This window comes from Callithrix jacchus, chromosome 13 (assembly GCF_049354715.1).
Source record: "Callithrix jacchus isolate 240 chromosome 13, calJac240_pri, whole genome shotgun sequence".
Taxonomy (NCBI): domain Eukaryota; kingdom Metazoa; phylum Chordata; class Mammalia; order Primates; family Cebidae; genus Callithrix; species Callithrix jacchus.
In genome coordinates this window covers 14792059-14805990 of record NC_133514.1, presented here as the reverse complement: position 1 = coordinate 14805990, position 13932 = coordinate 14792059, and the positions used below count along the sequence as shown (strand labels likewise).

General features: G+C 35.7%; 1 protein-coding gene and 1 non-coding gene across 5 annotated transcripts in view; both read right to left on the bottom strand.

The window, feature by feature from the left end:
* ADRA1A (adrenoceptor alpha 1A) overlaps positions 1-13932 on the bottom strand; it is a 108717-nt gene that overhangs the window by 35611 nt on the left and 59174 nt on the right. The window lies entirely within an intron of this gene.
* On the bottom strand, positions 3535-3641 carry LOC118146988 (U6 spliceosomal RNA). The gene has a single exon (XR_004733171.1). It is a non-coding gene; the product is annotated as a U6 spliceosomal RNA (small nuclear RNA).

Here is a 13932-nt window from a genome sequence, read left to right as displayed (position 1 = left end):
CATTTAACAGCCATGCTAAAACTCTTTTTACTTCTTAAACTGCCCAGATTTCCTAACTGAAAGCTTTTGTATTCATTCATGTTCCTTCTTCCTGAGATGCTCCTCCCTTGGGTTTGCAGGGTTCTCTTTTGTGTCTCAGCCCAGAGGCTGTTAAGTGAGGTTGGATGCCACAATGATGCATTTTCTAAACATGTCATTTAAAGGATACTTCGGTCCTTACTTCTCAATACCCCTAATACCAGCCTCCCTATCACATCAGCCCACTCTATTTCTTTAATGGCTCTTGCCCTTTTCTGAGACATTTAAAAATTGTCTGTTTCACCCATGAAATGTAATTTCCCGAAGGACAAGGAGCACTAGAATAGGGCCTGGTAAACAGTAGGAACACAATGTATGCTTGCAGTCTGATGAATAAATGCCCGTATGAAACGACAGCTAAAAAGCAGCCATCAGCATTGAAACCCAGGTCTGCTTTTGAAACTTGCTTGAATCATCGCAAGATACAGAAGATGTCTCCTCTCCCATCCTCAGTAGCAGTATGTATTTATTTGCTCTTTGCCAATTTGATAGGTAAAATATGATATCTTTTTATATTTTATTAGTTATTTGTATTTCTGCTCTTATTAATTACCTCTGTCCATTTTTTCCATGGGTTAGTTATCTTTTCTCAATATTTGTGTTTCTCCATATTTGTATTAGACCACTAAATATATCCTTACCAGGTAAGATAACAGGTAGAAAAGAAGAATACATGATTAATTTGATAGATGTAGAAAGAAATTAAGTAGAATTCATTGCCAATCCTGGATAAAATCCTTTTAATGCATGTAGGCTGGAAGGACGCTCTCTTACTAGCACAAAGAAGACCTGTAAGTTTCATCACAATGTTTCACAAAGAAATACTAAAAACATAGACATTTAGATCAGGACTTTCTCACTCACCCTTTGACTCAGGTTCTTCATGTAGTAAATGTTTACTTTGTGAGCATCAAATGAATTAATGTAGAGAGGAATATATGCATCACTGTCTGGCACATAGTAAGGTCATATACACTGGTTATTATTACCACTCTAACATATACAATTAAAATAATGAGTTTGTAACCATTTATTAACTCTTATATTTTTAGTACAACCATGCTTACCCTTTCATGAGTAAAATTATGAACATGTTCAAATATGTGAATGATAAAAATAAATGTAAATGGATTAAAGCTCTGTATTTAAGAGCTTAAGTTAAGAAAAATGTTGAATATATACTATTTATAAAAGACACAAAAGACGGTTACAAAAATAATACAGTTTGGAAATATATACTAAGTCTAGGTAAAAAAAAACTGAGAGCAATATTAGTATTAAACAAAGCAGACTCCATGACACAAGGCATTTCGTGGAATAGACAGAATTATTTTAGGTTTATAAAAGTCATGCTTACCAACAGAGCTATACTTATTAAATTTTATGTACCAAGAGATAGCAAATATGTAGGTATATGTATGTATGTTTTAAAAATGCTTAAGAATTGATATAATTTAACTTGAAGTAGGTGACTAAAATACAGACAATAAAATATGTATCAAGTTTTTAGTCCAAGAGTAGATCAAAACTGCAATGACAGATGTTTTAGAAAATACTGAAAATGAGAGCTTTGTGAAAGAAGTCAAAGTTATTCTCTGTGAATGCTTAGATGAGTTATATTTAAACAAGAAAGACACAAATAGCTTAATTTGGGCACTAGAATAAATAAATTGGAAAAGAACTACAAATTGAAATAAAGGAAGCAAAAATTAATGAATTAAAAACCAGAAAATTGGCCGGGCGCGGTGGCTCAAGCCTGTAATCCCAGCACTTTGGGAGGCCGAGGCGGGTGGATCACGAGGTCAACAGATCGAGACCATCTTGGTCAACATGGTGAAACCCTGTCTCTACTAAAATTACAAAAAAAATTAGCTGGGCACGGTGGTGCGTGCCTGTAATCCCAGCTGCTCGGGAGGCTGAGGCAGGAGAATTGCCTGAACCCAGGAGGCGGAGATTGCGGTGAGCCGAGATCGCGCCATTGCACTCCAGCCTGGGTAACAAGAGCGAAACTCTGTCTCAAAAAAAAAAAAAAAAAAAAACCAGAAAATTGTTAGGGTTAATTAGTACATTTAAACTGGACATGCCTCTGATAAGCCTGACCAGAAAATAAGAGGAAAAGTGTAATTGTCCATCAGTAATGAGAAATAATATATTTTCAGATGCTGAAAGAATTGAAAGCAATTTCAAGTAAAAAACCATATACAGATAATATGAAGAATTTTGATAAATTTGAAGATATTTGTCAAATTTTATTCAAAGAGACATCTGAAAACTATAATGATTATAGAAGATGAAAAAATTGACAAAATTTATCCTTAGAAATTGTTGGATCCAAATAATTTATATTCATGCTATATAAGTATTTTCAGAGTCTTTAAGTATGTAAAAAAGCTTCCTAATTCACTTTAAAAGCTAGCATAATCCTGATCCCAAAACTGAGAAGCAGAGCCAAATCAAAAGAAAACAAATAAAAAATATGAACCACCCACTGTCACCACAAAACAATTCCACAGCTTTATATCATTTGGAAATGAAGTTGAAATATAATAAAAGTTGTCATTGTATCTGCCAATCTATTAAGTAAAAACAAACCATAACTAAGTAGGACAGGAACTGGCAAACTTTTGGGGTTTTATTATTTTATTTATTATTTTTATTTTTTTAAATGTATTCATTTTACTTTAGGTGCATACTATATCTGGCATTTCTTCCCATGTTATCCCTCCCCACCCTCCCCTCCCTCCTCACCCTCCCCTCCCTCCTCACCGCTCGCTGTCTCTCCCCTACCCCCACCAACTGCCCCCAGTGTGTGATGCTCCTCTCCTTGAGTCCACATGTTCTCGTTGTTCAACACCCACCTATGAGTGAGAACATATGGTGTTTGGCTTTCTATTCTTGTGTTAGTTTGCTGAGAATGATGGTTTTCAGATTCATCCAAATCCTTACACAGGACATGAACTCATCATTTTTTATGGGTGCATAGTATTCCATACTATGTACCACATTTTCTTTGTCCAGTCTATCATTGATGGACATTTGGGTTGGTTCCAGGTCTTTGCTATTGTACACAGGGCTGCAGTGAACATACATGTGTATATGTCTTTATAGTAGAACGATTTATAGTTCTTTGGGTATATACCCAGTAGTGGGATTGCTGGGTCCAATGAAATTTCTATTTCTAGGTCCTTGAGAAATCACCACACTGTTTTCCACCATGGTTGAACAAATTTACACTCCCACCAACTGTGTAAGAGTGTTCCTGTTTCTCCACATCCTCTCCAGCATCTGTTGTCTCCAGATTTTTTAATGATCGCCATTCTAACTGGCGTGAGATGATATCTCAGTGTGGTTTTGATTTGCATTTTTTCTAATGAGCAGTGATGATGAGCATTTCTTCATATGTTTGTTGGCCTCATATATGTCCTCTTTTGAAAAGCGTCTGTTCATATCCTTCACAAAAATATGGAATGCTTCATGAATTTGCATGTTATCTTTGTGCAGGGGCCATGCTTATCTTCTCTGTATCGTTCCAATTTTAGTATATATGCTGCCGAAGCGAGCACGGGGTTTTATTATTAAAAACATCAGGGAATAATGGAATAATTAGCAGGAAGGGAACACTCTCATTTTAAGGATTAAAGTTGTAACCTGAGGTGGCTCTTTTTGTATCCAGCAATACATCATTAGATTCTGCATCGTTTTCATGCAACTTTATCTGTCTCTTCATTGTTGTCAGAGTAAATTAGGAGAAAAAGTGAAATTTAGGAGAAAAAAAACTTGCTATCTCTGATCCTGGTAATAGATAGTCTGTGTAGTTCTTCTGGCCTCAGAATTGTGGTTCATGAATTTTGCATGAATTTTGGAGTACAGGGCTAGATAGTAAATATTTGAGGCTAGCAGTGTGGTTTCTGTTTCTGTTGTTCAGCTCTGCAACTGTGGCTTGAATGCAGCCATAGTCGTTAGGTAAATGAATGTGTGTGGCTATGTTTTAACAAAACTTTATTTGTGAACACTAAACTTTGAATTTCATGTAGTTTTCCTGTGTCACAAAATAGATTCTTTGTTTGATTTTTAAAAATCTTTTAAAAATATAAAAATTGTATTTAATTCATGTGGCCATACCAAAAAAAAAAGAATGCAGGTTGGATTTGACGTATGAGCTCTAGTTAGCTAACATTTAAGGGTGGATTCATCCTTCATATTAAAGGGAATTAAGAACAAAAGTGTTTCTTCTGTTCTTTGATTATGAAGAATATTATTATGAACAAGAAACAGATGTCTAAAATTATAATTAATGAACAGTGTTCTAGAAGATTAAGTCAATATAATGAGAGAAGAAAAGAAAGGAGATATAAATGATGGAAAAGGCACCTTATTAAGATTTGTATCCTGTGTACTATAATAATTTGTTACCTGGAAAACAAACGGTGTATTCTTAAAAAAAATCTTTTTTTCTTAGCTTTGAATTCTAAAAAAACGTAGAAGCAATGATTAGTGCAGTTGCAATGAATATTCAGGTCCTTCAAATACCACCTCCTACTAAAAAATATGTAAGACTCCTTAGAGAAATGGCTAATTCCAGGTCTGGGCAGGGAACATACAAGAACAGACTTACTGCCACAGGTCAGATAGCCATAAGAGACTGCAGTATTGTGTCAGAAGAACTCAGGAACTAACCTGAATAACAACCATTGGCCAATGACGAGACAATGTGAGACTCAATAAGGATTCACAAAGTATTAAAAATCGCTACAGGGACTAATAATTTGTTTCAATTAGTAAGCTCTCAATGATGCTGGGGGAAAAGAGAACTTCATTTATTACCTTTGAAGGAAACTGATAACTGCCTTATTATTTTGAAAATTGATAGGTAAAGAACTAGGTGTATATCCCATCTTTCCTATAAAATCTACACCTCAGTTAATCAAATGGTTGATGAGTGGAAGTTGCTTCATCTAGGTGTTTTCCAACTAATAAATGAAGGTGGAATGATAGAATGTCACCATTTTGCAACCCTAATAAATAAAATAAATTAATAAATTTAGGCAATCACTCTTATTAGTAATATTTTGAAAGAACAATAAAACAGTATGTACGTCTTGATGGAAGTATATATCACCTAAGCATTAGTTTTACAACAAACAGACAAAGTGATAAATCCTTCTAAGTTGAATAACCAACTTCTAGGAACTATAAGGAGAAGGAGAATATATTAAATGATACCATTGTGATGAAGTCAGCAAAATTCAGACTATGGAAAATTGTTTATTCAAAGAAAAATTAAATGGAAATTCCAAGAAAAAAGACAAGGGAGAACTTGTACAGGAAACAAGCTTAGACATATAAACCATACCATATGAACCTGATTTGGATCTCAGTTCAAATAAAAAAGTTCTAAAAGTGTCCTGAGAAAATTCAAGATATTTGATAATAAATATTATTGTTGTCTTTTGTTTAGATATAATAGTATTACTGTTATACTTTCCAAGAAAATCAGTATTGTTTAGTGATAAATAGTTAAATATTTACAGATGAAATGACATGCTGTCTAGAATTTGCTTCCAAAGCGTCTGAGTGGAGTGCGGAATCTGAATGAAATAAAACTGCTGGTGAATTCGTTTACAATTATTAAAGTTGGGTGGTAGTTATATCAGCTTCATTCCATAATTTCTCTACTTTTATACACATTTGATAATATCCATAATAATTACTTAACATGTTAAAAAAGAATAAAAGCACATAACTAAAAAATAACTCACTGATTACCTACAACATTTCGTTACCTGTATCTGCATTTATACTTTTTTTATATATAGCTTTCTTAAATAAATTTGCTTTTTAATTCATCCTGTTTGAAAGCCAAATGCATTCAGGGCTGTGAAGGACATAAAGAGGCGGGATTTTTTTCCTGACCTCCTGGATTCATTATGAAACAAGACTCCTAGAAATCCTACAGTAATCCATAGCCTCCAATGCCGCAAAAACATGGAGGAACGATTCGAGGACAAGTGTATCCTACACGTGGCCTCAGAGAACAGACACCATGGGGACATATGAGAAAGCAGAGCAGAGGATATTTTAAGTGAAGGGGAATGGTTCTAAAGGGAAGGGGTCAGAGTGAACACAGATAGATGATTATTTAGAAAGAAGGGTACAAGATGAAGGGACACCCCTGAAATTGGGCACAAGCACGTAGATTTGATACTGTGATTATCAGGCAGCCTCTGTAATATGTGATCACAGGAAGCTCTTGCATTGGCTTGTTTTAAAGGCAGATATGTTCAGGATGTATTGGAGAGGTTTATTACCTCACTGAGCAAACTTTTTTAGAGATGAGACTAGAATCGAGAGTGAAGGGAAGGGAGTCGTATTAGAGCATCAGTTCTCTCAATGTTCTCTTCCAAAGGATCGGCAAAGTGAACAATATATTTACAATCATACTAAGAAAATATTTGCCTTTGCCATTATCATTCTGTTGTGAGAGTGGAGTGAGATGTTCCAGACATGAAATGATGTGTGTTATTGTAATAGATTAAATGAAGAGCCGATATGAGGATCTATCTATCGTTTACAGCCCGACACCAAGGAGATTTGCAAAAATGTAAAACAACATCACCCTTCTCACCTTTTTAAATTTGGAAAATATACTTTGTTTTCACAAAAGTGTGTTATTTATGTTAATATGCAATGGGTTTACTATTATTATTTATTTATTTTTGAAATAGAACCTTGCTCTGTCGCCCAGGCTGGAGTGCAGTGGTGGCATCACAGCTCACTGCAGCCTTGAACTCCTGGGCTTCAGCAATCCTCCTGCCTCAGCCTCCTGAATAGCTGGGATTACAGGCATGAGGCACCATGCCTGGCTAATTTTTTGATTTTTTTTGTGTGACGATGTGGTCTCATTATGTTACCCAGGCTGGTCACAAACTGCTGAGCTCAAGTGATCCTCCAGCCTTGGCTCCCCAAAGTGCTGAGATTATAGGTGTGAGCCATCACACCTGACCTTTTATTGTTAAATAAATCAATAAATATTTTTAAATTTCTCAGTTTTAATTTTGAATATGGCAAATACCAACAGATAGATATCAATACCTACATACACAAAAACTCTTCAATGTCCTACGTAATTTTAAGAGTATAGAGGGATCTTGAGACCAACAGATCTGGGAATTACTACATTTGAGTGTTTATTGAGGCTATGGAGAAAATGGATTTGAGAGAAATTTCAAAGGAAAAGTGATCATGACATGGTGTTTACTTCAATAAATAATCATTAAGCACTCACAATGTCCAAGGTCTTAAACACAAAGTAGAAAGATAAAAGGTGTCTTCAGGTGGTCAGGTAGAGGTCTGTTTGATTTAGATACAAATTGTCATCTGCATTGAGAAGTAAGTTAGTTTTTTTTGGTTTTTTTTTTTGAGATGGAGTCTTGCTTGTTGCCCAGGCTGGAGTTCAATGGCATCATCTCTGCTCACTGCAACTTCCGCCTCCCAGGCTCAAGCGATTCTCCTGTCTCAGACTCTCAAATAGCTGGGATGATAGGTGCTCACCACCACACCTGGCTACTTTTTGATTTTTTAGTAGAGACAGGGTTTAGCCATGTTGGCCAGGATGGTCTTGAACTCCTGACCTCAAGTGATCCTCCCATCTCAGCATCCCAAAGTGCTGGGATTACAGATGTGAGCCCCTGCGCCTGGCTAGTCAGTCTTGAATAACTTCTAGTGATGTTCCAATTGATTTGTTCTTTCAGAGAATTGGATGGGCCAGGTTCTAAATCTCACTCAGAAAAGCATGGCTTTTTTAACCTACATAGAAAGAGTGCTTTTTCAAAAGGACTCAATATCTTAAGCAGAATCAAATATACTTATCCCTTTGCTTACACAAGTCATAAACTCTGTCAGCTCTCACCCACCTCCTGCTTATTCTCATTTACTTTTGTTCAAAGGACATATTTTTATTCCCAAATTATTTCCCCAGACGGGGATAATAGTTCACTATCTTGACATTCGTTTAATGCATGTGCATAGGAAGTCATGTCATTTGACTAGAGTCTAATGAAAAATAGAACTGGAATGGTATCTGCCTGTGAAAAAGACACAAAGTTTAGAGAATACATTAAAGTTTACAAAAAGAAGATTTTAGGGGGTTATGTAGGTTACCATTATTAAATACCCAAATAAGATTATTTCTATAAGAAAGAGTTTATAACACCACTCACCTACCACCATCCCCATGACAAAATTAAACACTCTCCTTGTGCTCCCATGAGTACTACATTTTTCTCCTACAGTATTACCAACACCTCTGCTATATGACAGTTTGTTAGATTTCCTTCTTTTTTCTCTCTCTGCCCAGGGAGATTTTGCAGAGCAGGTGTTTTGCTTTATTCCCATTTGATTTCCAACAATCCTTTACATGGTGCATTCTATCTAGCAAGTTTCAATAATGGATGTTGAATTTAATGAGCTAAAGAAAGTCCTGAACGTTGCCAAGATTGCTCTTGTTCATTTAATGTATGCAGTTGTTCAAAAGTTTGTTAGTGGGATTCAGCTATGACACAGTAATGGGTATGATATACTATTCTGCTGTAAAAAAAGAGATGTAATTGATTATAATATCTGAAGTCCCTGTTTAAAAATATTTAGGATTTTGATCTTCTGGAGAAGAAAACACATCAGATGAACTTGATGTTGCTCTGGCTTTCTCCTTCAGGGAATTTTTAAAATTGTGGCACAGAGAAGTTGGGCCCTAACAAAACTGATCTCTGGGTGGAGAAAACAGATGTTGGCACTCAGGGATACTGAGATGAATGAAATTTGCAAGGTCAGGTGCCACAGAGGAGAGAGGTGTGTAGTGACATCCAGTGAATCTATGTGCTGGGTCTCAGTGAAACTAAAGCCAAATATTTGAATCTAGGGTCAAATATACCCAGGGTAATCATAGGGTAATTGCCTGCAAGAATACTAGTAGGTGGGTTGGTTTGATTCTTTGAGGCATGGCCTTAAGCTTTGCCATTACTTTTAAGGCTAAAGCAGTGCTGCTTTAAGATACACTTTCCTGGAGTCTCAGCTGTGCCCAGATTATGGAATGAGCTCTCTACTGTAGCTTGTTTCACCTTCAATGTGTCATGTGTGACCTTTGGAGTCTCTGTTGAATTTGCAGCCCTTGGGGCCAATAAGTCAATATTTTAGACTTTATGCCAATAAATTAAACAACCTAAATGAATTTAACAAATTCTTTGAAGTACACAAATTTTGAAAAGTGATTTTAGAAGAAAGAACACTTGAATAAATCAGTTTACATGGAAATGCAAATAATCTAGAATTGCCAATTCAATTTAGAAAAAAATAAAGTTGGAGGAGTTACGTTACTTGACTTCAGGATGTATTAAAAAGATTATCATCTGGTGGGCACGGTGGCTCATGCCTGTAATCCCAGCACTTTGGGAGGCCAAGGAGGGTGTATCACTTGAAGTCAGGAGTTCTAGACCAACCTGATCATCATGGTGAAACCCTGTCTCTACTAAAAATACAAAAATTAGCCTCTGGTGGTGCATGCCTGTAATCCCAGCTACTTGGGAGGCCGAGGCATGATAATCACTTGAATCTGAGAGGCAGAGGTTGCAGTGAGCTGAGATTGTGCCACTGCATCCCAGCCTGGGTTACAGAGTGAGATTCTGTCTTAAAGAAAGAGAAAAAAATGATCATCATCGAAACAATATTACATTAGTGTAAGGATAGACTAAACGAAGAATAGAAGAGAACAGAAACTGCAGGAACAGGCCAAGCCTTGAACATGGACTTTTCAAAAAAGGTATGTAAGTAATTCAATGGGGGAAAGTAGTTCAGTGAAGGAAAGTCTTTTTAACAAATGGTGTAAGAGTAAATGAATTTCTATATTCAAAAAGATCATCCTTGAACCTAGAAGAAATGGATGTATATTCCTTGATACATACAAACTACCAAGACTGAACCATGGAGAAATCCAAATCTGAATAGACCAATAATAAGTAATAATGTGAAAGCCGTAATAAAAATGTTCTAGCAAAGAAAAGCCTGGAACCCAATCAATGGCTTTCTTGTTGAATTCTATCAACTGTTCAAAGAAAAATGAATACCAATTCTACTCAAACTATTTCAAAAACAGAAGAAGAAGAAATAGTTCCAAATACTCATTATATGAGGCCAGTATTACCTTGCTAACCAAAACACATGAAAAATAATCAAAAAGAGATGTCAAAAAGCCCCAAAACAAAACTACAGAATAATATCTCTGATGAAAATTGATGCAAAAATACTCAACAAAACACTCGTAAACCAAATTCAACAAAATACTAAAAAGATTATTCATCATGACCAAGTAAGATTCATTCTAGGGATGCAAGGATGGTTCAACATATGTAAATCAATCAGTGTGATACAGCATATCAACAGAATGAAGGATAAAAACTGTATGATTATTTCAATTATTGCTGAAAAAGCATTTGATAAAATTCAACATCCTTTCATGATAAAAAGCCTCAGAAAACTGGATCTAGAAAGGACATTTTCCACCACAATCAAAACCATACATGACAGACCCAAAGCTAGTATTATATTGATTGGGAAGAAGTGAAAGCCTTTCTGCTAAGATCTAGAATGAGACAAAGATCTTCACTTTCACTGCTGTTATGTGACGTAGTTTTGTGAGTCCTAACTAGAGCAATCAGACAAGAGAAAGAAAGTAAACACATCCAAATTGGAAAGGAAGAAGTCAAATTATCCTTGTTTGCAGATACAATCTTATGTTTGAAATATAAGATATATCCTTGTTTGCATATAATCTTATGTTTGAAAAAACCTAAGGACTCCACCAAAAAGCTATTAGAACTGATTTAAAAAATCAGTAAAGTTGCAGGATGCAAAATCAGTAGCATTTCTATATGTCAATAGCAAACAGTTTGAAAAGATTTTTTAAAAATTCAATTTACAATAGCTACAAATAAAATACCTAGGAATAGACTTAACAAAAGAAGTCCTAAAAATTTCTACAATGAAAACTATAGAACATTTGTGAAAGAAACTAAAGATGACACACAAAAAATGGAGATATTCTATGTTCATTAATTGGAAGAATCAATATTGTTAAAATGACCATACTACATAAGGCAATATACAGATTCAGTGCAATCCTTATCAAAATACCAATGAGATTCTTCATAGAAATAAAAGGAATAATCTTAGAATTTATATGGAGCCACAAAAGATCCAGAATATCCGAAGATACCCAGAACAAAAAGGTCAAAACTGGAGGAATCACACTACCTGACTTCAAATTACACGGCAGAGCTATGGTAACAAAAATCACATGGTACCGGCATAAAAATAGGCACACAGGCAGATGAAACTGAATAAAGAACCTAGAAATAAATTCATACATCTACAGTGAAGTCATTTTTGACAAAGGCATCATGAATATATATTGGAGAAAGAATAGACTCTTCAATAAATGGTGCTGGGAAACTGGATATCCACATGCAGAAGAATCAAACTAGACCCCTATCTCTTGAAATATACAAAAACAAAAATTGATTAAAGATTTAAATCTAAGACCTAAAACTATGAAACTACTAAAAGAAAACATCAGAGAAACTCTTCTGTATGTTTGACTGGCATACATTTCTGGAGTAATATCCCAAAGCAAAAACGGACAAATGGAATCACATCCAGTTAACAAGTTTTTATGCAGCAAAGGAGACGATCAACCAACTGAAGAGACAATCCATAGACTGGGAGAAAATATTTGCAAACTATCCATCTAAAAAAACCCTAATAACCAAAATATACAAGGAGCTCAAACGACTCAATAAGAAAAAAATACAACTATCTGATTAAAAATTGGTGAAAGATATGAATAGACATTTCTTAAAAGAAGACACACAAATGGCAAACAGGCGTATGAAAATGTGCTCAACATTATTCATCATCAGAGAAATGCCAATCAAACTACAATGAGATCTCTTACCCCAGTAAAAATGGCTTTTATTCAAAAGACAGTTAATAACAAATGCTGGTGAGAATGCAGATAAAAGGGAACCCTCATACCTTGTTATTAGGAGTGTGAATCACTACAGCCGCTACGGAGAACAGAATGGGGGCTTCTCAGAAAACTAAACATAGAGCTACCATATTTTCCAGCAATCTGATGGCTAGTTACATACCTAAGAGAAACGAAATCAATATATTGAAGAGACATCTGCATTCCCATGTTTTTGGCAGCACTATTCACAATAGCCACGATGTGGAAGCAACCTAAATATCCATCAGCAACCGAATGAATAAACCAAATGTGGTACATATGTGCAATGGAGTACTATTCAGCCATAAAAAATGAGATCCTGTCATTTGCAACATGGATGGAACTGGAGAACGTTTTGTTAAGTGAAGTAAGGCAGGCAAGGAAAGACAAACTTTGCATATTCTCACCTATTTTGGGGAGACATGAAAACACATCCACATGCAGACTTGTCTATGAGTGTTCAAAGAGGCTTTATTTGTAAAGCCCCAAAGTAGAAACAGTCTATAAATTTGTGGAAGTATAAAACATTATACCTATACTCTAGGATAAAAAAGAATAGACTTGATACATGTAACATTCATCTCAAAATCACTATCATGAATGAAAGAAAAGAGGCCAAAAAGATTCACACTGCATGATTTTCTTCATGTAGGAATGTAGAAATTGCAAGGTAATCTATAGTGATGGTAAACGGATCAGTATTTGCCCAGGGAAAGAATTCGTAACTCCATGGATTCCATGGGTGTCAGAGTTGTGCTCTGATTTGCATAACATATATTTGATGAACAAATGATCACACAAAGTGAAAAATCAACCTCCAGACTCAAAGTCTGGGGTCTAATTCCAGAATAAGACCGATAACCTCTGTGTGTCCCATTGGAAGAACATATGATACTTTGAGGATGGTCAGAGATAAGATAGATGGAGTGCGAAAAATAATAGCAATTATAAGATCTGATAGAAATTTAATTTATTCTTGTTTGTTATTAATAGCTAGAGATAAGCCTGAAATTGGAATTTCAAAGCTCATCAGTGATGGCAATAAAGGATTTGCATCAAATGAGTTTTGGAGTCTCTCTCTCGCTCGCGCACACACACGTGCACTTACGCAGCACACACACAAACATACATGACTCAGGTTTCATAGACATTGTTTGTGGGGATAAAGGATATGGCTCTGAATTTTGTTTCCAATGCCGTTGGTGATTTGCATGCTAATTCTAGGCTAGCAATCAAATCCTAAAAGATCAGTTAGACTGTGCCCCACTGTGGCCACTGAAAATGGGGCTCTCACCTCTGCCTACTGGCTCTTCACTTGAAGTCACCCTCCTTGTATGTCCACTCTCAGTTTACGCCTGTTGCCTCCGTATGGTTATGAATTGTGGTTTCTTAATATTTTGAGTGATATGAGCTAGACAGTAAATTAACATTGAATTAATATTTCCTGGTTTGGATCTACAAGGTGGGAGTTATTCCCACTTTAAATAAAGATGAGGCAAATTGCTTGTCTCCTATGCTACCACATTGCCTTAAAGAAGGGAGACCAAGACTTCGGGTAATACAAGACCGAATACTTACTGCATGTCCACTCTATGCCCGGTACTTTCTAAATGCTTTCCATATATTAGCTCATTTAATTTTCCAAAAATGCTAGGAGGCTCTCAATACATTAGTGTTACTACAATTAGGAAACAGTCACGAGAGGCTAAGTAGCTTGCCCAAGGCCGCAACAAGTGAGAGATGGAACTGGATTTGCTCTGGTTCCGTGAAAAGTATTACAAGCCTCCCTCTTTGTG